Genomic DNA, 16,731 nt, shown 5'->3' with positions numbered 1-16,731 from the left:
TGAATTGCTTCTCATATTACATGTTTTTTTTTACTTTAATTTTGTTAATTAAAGTAATTTTTTCTAATATGACCATGTTCTCGTAAAATTCTGACTTTTTCTTGTTACATGACAACTTTTTGTTAATATTACATTGTTAATAATTTAATAAAAAAAACAAACAGAAATGGCCAGTGGGCCACACCATGGGCACCCCTGCTTTAAATACTGTTTTTTGTGTTAAATATTAGCGTTCCTTCCTCTTCTTATTCTTGTTTCAGCCACGGTATAAACATACTGCTAAGTCGTGAGAAATAGCCGTGATCAGAGATAGCACCACATGCCCGAAGGCTCCTAACGCTCCACATCAGTGAGGAAATGAAAAAAAAAACCCAAAGCAGATTCACCCTGCTCCCATTGCAAAGCATGACTCATGCAGGAAATAAAGGAATATGTCAAACGTGTGTCTCCACTCAGGATCACTTGAATGCCTTCTCCCTAAAGCCCATTGTGTTCGGCGCCGCATAGATGGCTTGATTTGAGGCGCACACATTATTCACGTCGCCACAATGGCAGCAGCGGATTTGTGTTTAATGGAACATGAAAACGAGGCAATGCCGAGAAAAGTCCAAACACCGCTACCGGGTGACTTGGATGTGTTCTAGCAGGGGGGGGGCTTCAAACCACTTTGCAGTTATGGTTGCCCTCCCAGGGCCGCCTGTAAACATCTCATCACCATATTATTGGTATTATTAGTAGTAGTATTTTTATTCCACGTGTCTCAGAGATGAGACATGAGACTCAGTTCAAGTCTAATACACGGTATGTATACGAAACAGAAGAAGAAATGTCAGCACTCGTGTTTATTTTGTCATGTGTGCACCGTGCAGCATCAGCTTCCTCCCAGACTGAGCCCCCCCGCCACCCCAAACAGGAAGAAATGTACAGTTACAGATCACACGGTGCAACTTTACACGCCACCTTTGCCGCCGGGCTGCAGCGGAGTCGTGGTTAGGAAGCTAGGCATCAATCACTAAAGCTACACGACCCCCCTTTTGTTGCAAGCGTGACTGGCTGGCAAAGCCGGCGCCCCAAACCAATGCTTGTCCAACAAGCCCACAGCCATAACTTATCCTGACTTGCCTTGTTTTCTATTCTTTCTACCGCCACGCTTCTGTGCTCGGCCCTGTTCCGGGTGCCTGGTATGTGGCCGAGGAGAGCATGGGGGGATGTGGGGTGGGGTGGTGGAGGGGTGTGATTGATTGCTTTTCAAACACAGCAAAGTCGCAGCTGAGCTCTGAGCAAGTCGGACCTTGGGGACGAGCAGCGCGGTCAGGGACGGACCAAAAAGATGTATGGGATGTATAATGACCCGGGGTTTCCATACAATGGTAGATTTCTTCTTTTATCAATTCCATAAAGCCCCTATAGAAGGAGCAGCGTACAGAAGTCCACCAAGGCTGGAGACTCTTTACCAATCTTTCTGCTGTTTTTGTCCATCTCTTCTCTCCTTGGAAAGCTACTTCATGGTGTCATGGCCTGTCATGGCTGGCTTTCACTTTCCCTGCACCTTTATATGTATTTATATACATCTCTTTGATGTATTTATATACATCTCTTTTGACTATAAGTGAATTTCCTTGCTTATCTTTGGAATAGTTTTATAGTCACAGCATAGAAAACATGTTTACTGTCTTCTAAATACACCTTTTAATATTATTAGAGCCCTCCAGACATCAAATAACACCCCTATAGTCAAGAAGACTTTATTACTGTAAAATTTCTGATTTTTAAAACAATCTTCCTCAACCAATTTTTCCAGTTTCTATAATACGACTATTTTGTCTTTAATTTTTCATTTTATTGCTCCTCAAATTATTGTTAAAATATTGCTGATAGTTTTTTTTTTGTTTGTTTTCTTGTTAAATTTGATTTTTTTAATGTGCCGCGGGCCAATAAAAAAAACATGTGGGCCGCAAAGGGACCAGGGGCCGCATTTTGGACACCCCCAGTGTAACATTTCAACAAGATTAATCCGAAAAATATGGCCGACCTTGTAAGTTATTGTCCATAAGTCACTCCGGTTTCCTCCCACATTCCAAAAACATGCTAGGTTAAATGGCGACTCTAAATTGTCCATAGGTATGAATGTGAGTGTGAATGGTTGTTTGTCTATATGTGCCCTGTGATTGGCTGGCCACCAGTCCAGGGTGTACCACCTCGCCTCCCACCCGAAGACAGCTGGGATAGGCTCCAGCACCCGCTGCGACCCTGGTGTGGATAAGCGGTAGAAAATGAATGAATGAATTTTTCACCTTATTGTTACTCAAATTCTTGTAAAAAGATTGCTGATAGGGTTTTTTGTTGTTGTTGTTTTCTTGTTAAATTAGATTTTTTTTTTTATGCGCGCGGACCAATAAAAAAAAACAAAAAAAAAAAAACACGTGTACTGCAAAGGGACCACAGGCCGCACTTTGGACACCCCCAGTGTAACATTTCAACAAGAATAGTCCAAAAAACATGGCCGACTTTGTAAGTTATTGTCCATAAGTCGCTGATGATCATACAGGCTGTGTGTGTTATGCTAGCATGTATCATCTAGGGGGCGCTACACATCATTGACCACATTTACTGACTCACCCTAGCATTAAAGAGTAATTATGTTTGTGTTAAAGTGGAATAAAGGCTACGTATGTGAAGAATATAGTAAGCTAAATATACAGCCTACATGTACATAACACTTTTCAGGGGTCTGTGTGTCGAGAGGAAAAAAAAATGTTGTTTCCCTGTTTCCTAAATTGGCTGAGACAGATTCAGCTGACTGCCATCAAAATAATATCGACTCCAGCCATCACGACCCCCCCACCCCGCTCCCTTCCCTCCCCCGTCCTCCAATGAGCTGTTGACACACAAGCGCAAAGTCAATCTGCTTTCTAATGATTGCTTTATTGACGAGGCGAGGGTCCGCTCAGTCACGCAGGCCCGCAACAACTACGGGCCAAATCAGTGGCCGAGCCGGGGGACTGGAGAGCTGCAGATATAGGAATTATCCTGGGGGGGGGGCTGTTTATGTTTTTACTCTGCACTTCATGTTCAGTCTTAGAGCTCTTCATAGCTAACATAGCACATTCAACGACTGATGACGTAGCATCAGGGGTTCAGTATCTAGCCCAAGGATACTTCCACAGAGGACTGAACCCGCAACCTTCAGGGTGGGAGACGACCAGATCAGATCATTTATTATCCAAGCTATTTTTAGTGTTAGTGTAGATTTATCTGTAATTATCGTGCACTTCTAATTATTCCCACACATTCAGCGTTCATACAGTGCTGCCACCTACTGGTAAGGAGTTTCTACACCAGGGGTGGGCAAACTTTTTGACTCGCGGGCCGCATTGATATGACAAAATTTACAGGGGGGCAGACTATATATTTTACACGTAACAGTCCACCTGGTATTATTGTATCTGTAAAATTGTCATGCAATCTGCTATTATTATTTATTATTTTATATTTATATTTAAATATTTTACAAATAATAAAATATTATAATAATTACAATAAAATTAAAATAATTATTATATTATTATGTAAAATATGCAAATATAACAATATTATATATAATTAATATAATAATTAGCATTAATATAATAATTATAATAATCATAATAGTTCTAATAATAATTATAATAATCTAATAATAATAATAATTATTATTATTATTATGTGCTTGTGTCCCTTTTTTCAGGAGCACTTTGTAAACAACAGACCATGTAAAAAAACGAAATTGATAAAACCATCAAAAGGTTGGCTCAGGCCATGATGCCAGGTTGTATGTTGAGTTTAAATGAAATACTTTGGAAAGATTGGGCGGGCCGTATTCAAACACTTGGCGGGCCGGATGTGGCCCCCGGGCCGTAGTTTGCCCACCCCTGTTCTACACGCATGTTTGTGTAAAATACACCCAACTTGGTGATTTCTGTTGTTCCTTGAAGGTGACGTATGTTGAAGTAAGCAACACCTGGAGCAGGTTGACTTGGTACCAAACGACTGCGCCGGCTAATCAGCATGAAAGCTGCCTCGGGCGCTGTTGTTTTTGGTCTCCACACGAGTGCTGTTACTATTTTCCTTGCTAGCTTGACTCAGCCTTAATAAAGCAAAGTTGTGAGACGTGTTAAAAATATGCCGGTTGTCTTCAGCGTGACTTAAGTATCGCCTGGAGTGCTGCACTGAAAATACAAAGCGTAAATTCCAATATGTTTTTGCATTCACAAACATGGTGGACCATGAAACAACAACACTGAGTTTTGCTATACTTTTACAGCCATGGCAACCATTGGTCAATGACCTGCTCTGCTGGAAGAAATGTTGCTGTTTTGTCATTTAAACCCATTGATACGTGTATTGTTTATTTGAGTGTTAAGTTGCTGTATGATGATTATAGTCGGACTATTATATTGAGTCATGGCCACCTGCGATTTCTGATGGGTTGAGAAGCTCTTTGAGTTCCCTAATAGCTTCTGATTGGCTGTCAAAGAAAGAGCTACCACTTCCTCACTGGCTTGAGTGGTACAATGTTTGAATGATTAGTAGCAGTTCTGAAGTATAAGAGATGTCACGAGATCAGAACACGGTCATAAATTACACTCTTCTGCACTCTGTGTATGCCGGTGGCCCCGCCTCCACCCGACAAGACAGAGGTTATGACTGACAAAAGGGCTCACTCCCTTCATGCTGTTGTTCTACGGAACAAACGTGGCAAGGTGCTGAAACCAATGCACAATGAATGAACTCTCTTAATAATAATAGACTTAATAGATTATAGAATTAAATATGTGTATATAAATAAATAAATAAATATATATATATATATATACATATATATATATATATATATATATATATATATATATATATATATATATATATATATATATATATATATATATATATATATATATATATATATATATATATATATATATATTATTTTTAAATAGTGAAGGTGGTGGGGCGTCCACTGTATGCTTTTTGATGAATTACTGAATGAGAAGAAAGCAGTGTTGTCCTTTCCCACTTTCTCATGGACTCCAAATTATTGTTGAAAAAGTTCCCAGCCTCTTCAATTATGGTCTGCTTCCATCCTTGAATCATTAGTGCCTGTTGGTGGCCATAATGATACGTCATCTCTAATTGGATGCTGGTTCAAGTGAACTACGTATATGCGCCATAGAGCTACTAACTTGGGTTTAATCTTTAACAAGCATCACAATATCATGTTTTTTGTGTGTAATATTAAAGTCATGTACTGCATATGTGCACATACTGGAAGTACTTTTTTTTTATTTTAATGAATGGGAGTTGTGTTTTGTCACCGTGTGACCTCCGCTTTATCAAATCCATCCATCGCCCCCTCTGCTAAATATTGCAATGTGGATGGCAAATTTGTCCTGTGGGCGTGTGGTTGGTCTCGGGAAGCGTGCGCCATAAATATTGCAGCGCAGTAATGCTACTATAAACACTGATCACTTATTCATGAGCGTCTCCTCAAACACGTCTCCAACCTTTCTGGAGAACACGCCACGCAAACACATTTCAAAGAAAGCCATTCAATCTTTGCCTTTTCAAAAAAGCTCAGGCGGGCAAAATAAAAAAAAATCATCTGATCAGTGCATCAGCCACAGCCTCCAAAGATCAGACAGAAGCTCTCGCTCCGCCTGCGGGATGAAAATGGTTGGGGATGCGGGGAAAATAAAGGCATTTCTCGTTTATCTCTGGCTGTAAGATAAATGAACACGCTTGTACTTTTCACTGGACCAAAATGCGAGCGCGGCGTCTCCCCAATTGAATGTGAATGAATATAAAAGGTTGCAATGCAGCGAAGTAAAGATTGCCGTTTGGCGAGTGACATCATAAAGGTCATTGTGCAGATTAAATGGGAAGAAAAGTCGTTTGTTACGGATCAACAGACGCTTGATTTTGCTTTTGTACGCATGCTTGGCTCACATTTCAACAGAGACTAATCACCAGCGGGGGTATCGTCGGGCTGCAGATGTTCCTCCGAAGGGCCGCTTTAGGGGGTACATGCTATTACAACATTGGTTCTGTTGCTGCCATGCTGTGCAGTGTACCGTCATCCCTCGTTTATCGCAGTTCATCGGTTCCAGACCGGACTGTGATAAGTGGATTTCCACAAAATAATTCATTCATTCATTCATTTTCTACCGCTTTTTCCTCGCGAGGGTCGCGGGGGGTGCTCTTCGGGCGAGAGACTGGTCGCCAGCCAATCACAGGGCACATATAGACAAACAACCATTCACACTCACATTCATACCTATGGACAATTTGGAGTGGCCAATTAACCTAGCATGTTTTTGGAATGTGCGAGGAAACTGGAGTACCCGGAGAAAACCCACGCATGCACGGGGAGAACATGCAAACTCCACACAGAGATGCCCGAGGGTGGAATTGAACCCTGGTCTCCTAGCTGTGAGGTCTGCGCACTAACCACTAAACCGCCGTGCCGCCCCTCCACAAAATAATAATAATAATAATATAAGCCTTGTTAGCATCCTGTTCGCTAGTGAACACAATGGCAACCAGAAACTGAAGACGTGACTGATCCCAAAGACACGTGGCAGCGAGACACGACACAGACGCCATATGTTCCTCATTTCTCATGAGTTATTTCTTGAATTCAGTACTGTTTCTCACCTTCTTTGTCAAAATGCTGGAACTCGCCGTTTTCATTCGCTCCATTTTGGATTATTGAGGTAAGAAGTGAAGAAATAACTCGTATCAAAACAGGAAGCTGGTGGTGGTTGATGTTGCTGCCACATGGTGTCTTTGGGAGCAGTCATGCAAGTCACCTTAAATATTTTATCCCCTTCATTCATTATTTTTATATTTCTTCACAATACTTTTTTTACAAACTGTAAAACTACAAGTTTTGCATTAATATTTTTAGCTTTCCATACAAACAAATGACCGATGCTAACCAAGGTTCCACCGTCATTTGTTCTGGATCAAGAGACTCTTGATTTAGCTTTTGTAGGCGTGCTCGGCCCGCACATTTCAATACCTTTTTTAAATTGAAACGTTTGAATAGAAACTAATCATGGGTTCGGGGTATCATTTGGCTGCAGATGTTCCTCTTAAAGCGGCCTCATCTCCTTCCCGCCGTGCTCCTCCTCGGCGTGGCCCTCACCAACTCCAATACACAGCAGATTGATTCCTCGCTGCATTGGAGAAAACACATTAAAGTGTGTGTGTTTGTGCACGTGAGGGGAATGAATGAATGAATGAATGAATGGAGCCGCAGACTGGCCTCTCGTGAGATTCAGTGTGAGCGTGTGTGATTGGGCTACAGGAAATAAAGCTTCCATACGTGATGGCGTGGGGGTACGTTGCCAAAAAATAACACATCCCCCTTTTTCTTTACAGCCTCATTTAGGTAGAGATCTTTTTCATGTAGGAACCCACACCACGAGTGTGTGTGTGCACATTACATAATGAGGTGGTTACGACAAATCTTTCCCAAAAGAAACATTATAAAAACTCTTCTTGCTGCTTTTAAGTAATATTTATGTCATTGACAGGAGAATATACATATGGACTGCTAGAGAAGTAGCATTAGTTTTCAATAGTATTGAATGTAAACAGATGAAAGATGTTGATTATCACCACAATGCTGTGACGTGTAGTTCAATTTATCAGTCAAGACCGAACTCCATCAGCAGTGACGCTATCGTTAATTAAATAGTTCTGGCAAATTGGGCCTAATTGCCTCCATGACAGTCGTCATGTAGAGCAGGGGTCTCAAACTCAATTTACCTGGGGGCCACCGGAGCTAGGGTCTGGGCAAGGCTGTGCCGCATCAGGTTCCCCCCCCCCCCCCAAAAAAAAACCGCATTCATTAAAAACAGAAAAATATACAAACTTTTTCAGTGCTTTGGTTCCGATTTTCTACAATAAAAGCTCTGATAAAACATTCCACTGTTCTCAAATATCTAAAAAAAATTCTGCACAAAATAAGATGAAAAATAAACAAATCAAGAATAAAGATCAATCAATCAGTAATAAATAAATATAATAATAATAATAATAAAACGGCAAAAACCACATATAGTTGGGTTAGACAAACTATTTTTTTCAGATTAAAATGAACAAAGCATTATTAGAGCCCTGTAGACATGACAAAACACGACTATAGTCACATTTATACTCTTTTTATTTACAACATATTGCGCAACTGCAGGGTCTTGAGACACATGCTAACTCGCAAACTAGAGAGCTAGCGACCTAAACGGTAGCCTTCAAGTTATTTCCTCTAAACTTAAATAGCAAAACCTTACCACTTCCACACGGATAGGGAGGATAACTATTAACAGTTATTTAACCTTTAACATGAACATTAATCAAATGTAATATTTTTTTCTGGGTACATGATACCATACAGCATCCATATCAAACTTGCGCGGGCCGCACTAACATTAAACTTTCATATCAAGGCGAGGGCCTCAAACTAGTGTCCTGGGGGCCACATTTGGCCCACGGGCCGCGTGTTTGAGACCCCTGATGTAGAGTAAGACGGGCGTATATAGTAGAGAAGCATTCCATGTGCGGGTGAAGCACTTCAGGCAAAGGCAATAACAATGTCTCTGCCATGCTAACATTCCCAGGCCAATATTTTTCCAGCGGCTAGAGGTCTGATTGGGTCTTGTCCCAAACACCAACATTGGCGGGGCGTCATAACAAGCAAAACAGCAGCAGTAGCGTCCTCTAAAGCCCATTATGGTGTCTTTGTTGATCAGAGTAAAAAGCAAACGTCGGCATATTTGTCCGTTTTCCAAAAGCTCAGTTTTTAAGGGCAAAAACCAGCATTTGCGTGCAGATGAGAGGCCAAAACATGGAAAAGTATGCATTTTTGAAAAGTTGGTATTCCCGTGAACATAGCCTAATACCGCACCAACAGCATGACGCCAAATAGCGTCCTGCCAGGTATACCTGACTGGTGTCCTGACTTTTGGACTTCCACTGTAGTTAGGGTGGTTCTCCTCCCCTTTTGCCGCAGAGTAGCCATTTCAAGAAAAACAATGGAATAAAATAAAATGTTGCAGCATCAGCGGAGGCATGAATGGTGTTGCTAATTCCACATGACCTCCAGCTGTTGCCTCCGATACGTTTTGATAAACACTTCCCATAAACCTTCTAAGCGAGTTAAGATACCGTTAAAAGAAGAAGAATGTTTTATTTTTACAGTCCAATATCCAATAAGTTTGCTCCGGGGGGGGCTGGGGGGGGGGGGGGGGTTCTGCCGATAAAAATGGGATGTTTTATAAAGTGTTATCTGTTCAATAGAGAGCGAGCGAGAGAGAGAGAGAGAGAGTCACAGCAAATAATTTTCCTGCTCATTAAGGCATCCAGAGCCTGCTGCGCTTCTATCAAAGCATCAGCGTCTGTTTTTCATAACGCAGCTGTTGGCGCTGGCGTTTCCATAGGACGATGTATGCGTCTGGGGGCCATTATGATCACATGACGGGAGGGGAGGGGGCTCCATCAAGCCAGTGATCATCAAATGTTGCATCACTGGCTAGTGGGGCAGTGCCCCACCCGGTTTGCGGACGACACTCTGAGTTCAGAACATTCCCAGAAATGTTTTTCCATCACTTTTAAATAACATGTAAAACATTTGCAATAAATTGATAGATTTTAAAACAGTCTTCTACTCACATCAATGCTACCTGGACTCAGTAAATGCGGACCTATGTATATGGAAGTCCTCGGGAGCGCTTGGTTGGGAGTGTGACCAATCACAGTGCAGTGGGCGTACCTTAGAGGAGGGTTGGGGGTGGAGTAAATCAAAGAGACCGTTTAGGTTGAAAGCAGGAAGTCCGTGGAAACACTGCAGAAAGAGAAATTTACGGAAATGTATATTTAAAAAAAGATTCATAGTTTATGGATTTTAAGAACATCCCAGCTTTGTGTTCCCAGGTAAATCACATTTTAGCCATCCATGGCCAGATATAGGGCAACACCCCCCCTCCTGCCCCCTCTCCCCCCACACACACACACCCCTCCGATAATGATGACTTCATTGTGCGTAGTTGGTTCCAATGACTTGTTGGGTTTTGTTGGGCGTACGAGCGAAGGATAAGAGCACCAAGTTCACTTTTAGGACAAGACTCGTTATTTTTGTTGGGAAAAAAAAACAGCAAAACAAGGAAAAAATGTAAGAAGCAAAGTTTTAAAGATTGACTCTCGGCTTTTCCAATCTCACTGCCAGGCTGAGCCAGGTTTGGCCTTGAGCCCCGACGGTCCTGGCTCTATGAAGACTAATGAGGTGTCGGAGGTATCCTGGTTGTGCATTAAGCGTGAATCCAAGGCCAGAATGTTATTTTTTCCCTCGTATGCTCGACTCCCAGATAAGGCTAACATATATCGGGAACATCGTCCATGCGGGAAGTGCTGCATAAACAATCCCAAAATCCGTTGCTCTGTGTTTTCATGTCGCTTATCGCCGAGTCGACCTGGCTTACGACGTGACTGCAAGGCCGACTTTGTTCAGTGACAGCGTGCATTTGTCACCGCCGTCTGCAAATGAGGAGGCCCGGTGTGCATGCAGGCCGCCGGCGACTTTGCTCCCGGGGAACCTGAGGTGGTGGTGTTGTTGTTGTTGTTGCTACGCATTGAGTGAAGGCATTATCAGAGAGGCGGACTCGGAGCGCTGACACAGGTTAAAACTAATCATCCCCTTGCTACGTGACGATCAATAACCACAACAATTCACTGAGAGGATGCGGAGACCAAAGCAAAGAGCGGTAATCATGACAGATGTGAGGTTTACACCTGGATGGTAGAACCCTGGTGGCGTCTGAGGTCTGACTCCAACCCAAACAGCGATATAGAAGATGGAAGGAATTGGTAGGAATTAGCATCCAGCTAAATTTGTTTTGAGACTCATTTTTATTGCAAATGTTTATACACCATCAAGGGGAAGAATGTGGTTTGCATATGCTGGTGGTCCTGGAAGGTCCTGTAATGAAAATCACTTTGCTTTGTACCTTGGTTTGAAGGTCACGGTTCAGTTCATTGTGGGTACGACAAGGTCACAAATGCACAAATACTCTCAAAACTATCCAGAAAATATGATTGCGACTACGGTTAGAGCCCTGATAATCGCCCATGTTGAATGTTTGCTGGGTTTTTTTTTCAAAGTACGTCTTGTTTCTTTGAAGTCTTGTCATGTTTTTCATCAAATCCAAAGTAATTAGAGGCTGCAAAATGATTCATCAATGCACCTATTCATTTTTATTGACAAGGAAAGGACAGCCAGCGGACTGGTTGTTATCTTTCTAATATACGACACGGCCAATTTAATTAGGCAAACAAAGTGCATGCTGGGAGAAAATTACACCTCCCTTTCAGCGATACTGTCATTTATCTTCTTTTTTTACCCATGAAAGCTTTTTTTTTTGCAAAAAAAAAAAATCTGCCTCACAAAATGTATAAATGAATGTACAATATGATCATATCTGGTAACGTCTTACAACCCACTGAAGATAGCAAACATATGAAGTATTCAGCACCAAAAATTGTGGTAGTAATGTGTACTTCATATGAGGTATTCAGCACCAAAAAGTATGGTAGTGATGTGTACTTCATATGAGGTATTCAGCACCAAAGAGTATGGTAGTGATGTGTACTTCATATGAGGTATTCAGCACCAAAGAGTATGGTAGTGATGTGTACTTCATATGAGGTATTCAGCACCAAAAAGTGCAGTAGTAATGTGTACTTCATATGAGGTATTCAGCACCAAAAGTGTGGTAATAATGTGTACTTCATATGAGGTATTAAGCACCTATAAATAGTGTGGTAATAATGTGTACTTCATATGAGGTATTCAGCACCAAAAAGTGTGGTAATAATGTGTACTTCATATGAGGTATTAAGCACCAAAAAGTGTGGTAATAATGTGTACTTCATATGAGGTATTCAGCACCAAAAATAGTGTGGTAACAATTTGTACTTCATATGAGCTATTCAGCACCAAAAAGTTTGGTAGTGTGTGGTAGTAATGTGTACTTTGTATGAGGTATTCAGCACCAAAAAAGTGCGGTAGTAATGTGTACTTTATATGAGCTATTCAGCACCAAAGAGTATGGTAGTGATGTGTACTTCATATGAGGTATTAAGCACCTATAGATAGTGTGGTAATAACGTGTACTTCATATGAGGTATGAAGCATCTATAGTGTGGTAATAATGTGTACTTCATATGAGGTATTAAGCACCTATAGATAGTGTGGTAATAACGTGTACTTCATATGAGGTATGAAGCATCTATAGTGTGGTAATAACGTGTACTTCATATGAGGTATGAAGCATCTATAGTGTGGTAATAACGTGTACTTCATATGAGGTACTAAGCATCTATAGCTAGTGTGGTAATAATGTGTACTTCATATGAGGTATTAAGCATCTATAGATAGTGTGGTAATAATGTGTACTTCATATGAGGTACTAAGAATCTATACTAGATAGTGTGGTAATAATGTGTACTTCATATGAGGTACTAAGCATCTATAGCTAGTGTGGTAATAACGTGTACTTCATATGAGGTATTAAGCATCTATAGATAGTGTGGTAATAATGTGTACTTCATATGAGGTATTAAGCATCTATAGTGTGGTAATAATGTGTACTTCATATGAGGTATTAAGCATCTATAGTGTGGTAATAACGTGTACTTCATATGAGGTATGAAGCGTCTATAGATAGTGTGGTAATAACGTGTACTTCATATGAGGTATTAAGCGTCTATAGATAGTGTGGTAATACTGTGTACTTCATATGAGGTATGAAGCACCTATAGATAGTGTGGTAATAATGTGTACTTCATACAAGGTATGAAGCATCTATAGATAGTCCCAGGCATCCATCATGTCTTCCAGTGTGAAGACATCAGGCTGCTGGTGATTCCACACGTGTGACAGTGAAGGCATCTCCTGCAGGCTGGCCTTGTGTGTCGACTTTGCAAGGAGAACATGGAAGTAGAAGAGCGAGTCAAGTCATTACTATGCACGGCTCCAATCGCTCCATCCTTCCCTTTGGGCATCCCTGTTTGATGTGCTCACATGGCAGCTGTGTGTATCTGTGTGTATCTGTGAATGTGTATCTGTGTGTGTGTGTGTACTCTCCTGCTGAGCAGATGAAGAAAACAAAGCAGCCTTGTACACTCATCTCAATAACATCACACACAACTAATTGACATCAAAATGTTGACACAATAGCGTTTGCCTGTAATGGCAGCATTACTGCCTGGATACTACACTGCAACCTTAGTGTTTTACTCTTCTAATACACCATTAGGACCATGTCCTATTGCGCACTGTGACTGGACTATACTGTGTCTTATAGCGTAATGTGACTGGACTATACTGTGTCCTATAGCGTACCGTGACTGGACTATACTGTGTCCTATAGCGTACTGTGACTGTACTATACCGCGTCCTATAGCGTACTGTGACTGGACTATACTGTGTCTTATAGCGTAATGTGACTGGACTATACTGTGTCCTATAGCGTACTGTGACTGGACTATACTGTGTCCTATAGCGTACTGTGACTGGACTATATCGCGTCCTATAGCGTACTGTGACTGTACTATATCGCGTCCTATAGCGTACTGTGACTGTACTATATCGCGTCCCATAGCGTACTGTGCCTGTACTATACTGCGTCCTATAGCGTACTGTGACTGTACTATATCGCGTCCTATAGCGTACTGTGACTGGACTATACTGTGCTCTATAGCGTACTGTGACTGTACTATATCGCATCCTATAGCGTACTGTGACTGTACTATATCGCGTCCCATAGCGTACTGTGATTGTACTATACCGTGTCCTATAGCGTACTGTGACTGGACTATACTGCGTCCTATAGCGTACTGTGACTGGACTATACTGCGTCCTATAGCGTACTGTGATTGTACTATACTGCGTCCTATAGCGTACTGTGACTGGACTATATCGCGTCCTATAGCGTACTGTGATTGTACTATACCGTGTCCTATAGCGTACTGTGACTGGACTATACTGCGTCCTATAGCGTACTGTGACTGGACTATACTGCGTCCTATAGCGTACTGTGACTGGACTATACCACGTCCTATAGCGTACTGTGACTGTACTATACTGCGTCCTATAGCGTACTGTGATTGTACTATACTGCGTACTGTGACTGGACTATACTGTACTCTATAGTGTACTGTGATTGTACTATACTGCGTACTGTGACTGTACTATACCATGTCCTATAGTGTACTGTGACTGTACTATACTGCGTCCTATAGCGTACTGTGATTGTACTATACTGCGTACTGTGACTGGACTATACTGTACTCTATAGTGTACTGTGATTGTACTATACTGCGTACTGTGACTGTACTATACCACGTCCTATAACGTACTGTGACTGTACTATACCGCGTCCTATAGTGTACTGTGACTGTACTATACTGCGTCCTATAGCGTACTGTGATTGTACTATAATGCGTCCTATAGCGTACTGTGACTGGACTATACTGTGCTCCATAGCGTACTGTGATTGTACTATTCTGCGTCCTATAGAGTACTGTGACTGTACTATACCGTGTCCTACAGCGTACTGTGACTGGACTATACTGTGCTCTATAGTGTACTGTGATTGTACTATACTGCGTACTGTGACTGGACTATACTGTGCTCTATAGCGTACTGTGATTGTACTAATCTGCGTCCTATAGAGTACTGTGACTGTACTATACTGTACTGTTTCTACACTACAAGCTTTACACTTTATTACAGTAACTCACCTTGCTCTTACTGTGTAGTGTAGTAGTTTGTCCATATATGCTGTACTAGGACTTTACTGTGCTAAAGCCAGGTACAGGTACTCCAGTACAGTATATACTGTAAGTAAATACACAGTGTAGGTGTGTAGAAATGAGAAGGTTATATGGATCATCATGAAGGTACCATGAGCTGCCACCTTCAGGTCCAACGTAAGCGTGTAGTAAGTAAAGCCTAAGACTGGATGTCTTAGCTTGCGTCTTATCTCACGTTGACACCTTTCAGGGCCTCCAGGGAGGAACCAAACAAGCACGTCTCCGCTCCCATTGATAAGCTCCCGCCAAAATCAGAGCGAACTCTATAATGGCTGGCACTATTTACTTAAATTTTGGACCCGAGTCTTGACGAGGAGAGGCGCTCGTTTGTCTCCACGTTATCCAGACAGCCAGATAGAAGGTGGTGGAGTCACAGGAGGAGGACGCGTCTTTCATATCCCGGATGACGCACGAGGAGGAAGCTAATGATATAGCCCAGACGCGTTTCAAGCCAGCAGATGTTCCACACACGATACTCCAAAGCCGCAGCCTCTCATCTTTATTTGTTTGTTTTGGTTGCAGGTGGAAGTACGGCAGCGGGAACTCAGGAGATGAAAGTTCATCTTGGAGGCCAAGATAAAAGTAAGTCATGTTTCCTTATTTCATGACTTTTACTTCTCCACGGGTCCACTCATCCCAAACATCGGCTTTGGGTCTTTCTGTATCAGTGTGGGCGGTACAGTAGTCGTCCATGGAAAGGCCAACCATAGCTGCTGCTGATTGGCCCAAATATTCACCACACACGTGCTAGCCGGTCACCTTGTAGCATTCACGGCACAAAGGAACCCTGAAGGAACCCTGAAGTTGATGACTGCATGTCATGAAGTAGTTGCTGAAGCGTCTATGACAGCAGTATGACAAAAAAAGTAGCTACTAATTTTGTTCTCGTTTGAGTCACGAGTATTTTAAAGACTGCTAAGAAGTCATGTGACAAAGTGCTCTAGAAGATTTGTATGCATCATCATCATCTCCATCATCATCCATGTCTGCAACTTGATTGATCTTGGGGGACATCATTAAGCGGTAGACTTTTCTGCAAGGTGACATTTGCCTTTCACCAGGAGAACGGTCCACAAGTTCATCGTGACAATTGGCACACACAAAAATCTCATTTCCACCCCATCGTGTGAATCCCGACGGCCTGGTTATTATTCCCGGGCACCATTTATGTACTCCATGAGTTTGGAATTGGAATAAGCATTTTCTGCAATCATTATATGGGGGGGGGTGGTTATTAGGCGAAACGCATCCCGGCGCTCTGTATGAAAAGGTTAATTCCTGGAGCCCGCCGTGATTATTCAGCTGGCCGGAGAATGCAACGTCTTCAAAAAGGAATCATTGGTGACGTTGCAAAAAGGAGAATAGCGGAGAATGGGTGTTCGCTCGTCCTGCAACAAAAACTCACGTTTGGGTGCTTTTTATCTGGAATTCTTCTTCCGATGCAGCCCATTCCAATCAATGGGGGGAGGGCCGTGGGGGGGGGGCATTCTGACTCCAGGACAGAACTCAACTTTTATCCTAAATAGCTCAAATTTTCATAAGTTCCAGTATTGTTGGTAACATCACAACTTCTTATCATCAATTTTTCCCTCACTTTTTGTAGTACTATGGCAACTTTCATAATATTTACAGTACTTTCTCAGTACTGTGCTAGTGGACACAAAAGTGACTTTTTTTTCCAGTCATTTTTCTACTTTTCATAACTTTTTTTATGTTACAAGCTTTTTTTTTCTCAGGATAAGTTTTTTTTGCTATTTTTGCAACTTTTGTCTGTTGTGATAATATCTCACTTTGGGGTACTTTCTAGTCATTTGTGCTAGA

The sequence above is a fragment of the Doryrhamphus excisus genome, chromosome 19 (assembly GCF_030265055.1).
Source record: "Doryrhamphus excisus isolate RoL2022-K1 chromosome 19, RoL_Dexc_1.0, whole genome shotgun sequence".
NCBI classification, from domain to species: Eukaryota; Metazoa; Chordata; class Actinopteri; order Syngnathiformes; family Syngnathidae; genus Doryrhamphus; species Doryrhamphus excisus.
Note: the sequence above shows the minus strand (reverse complement) of the source record.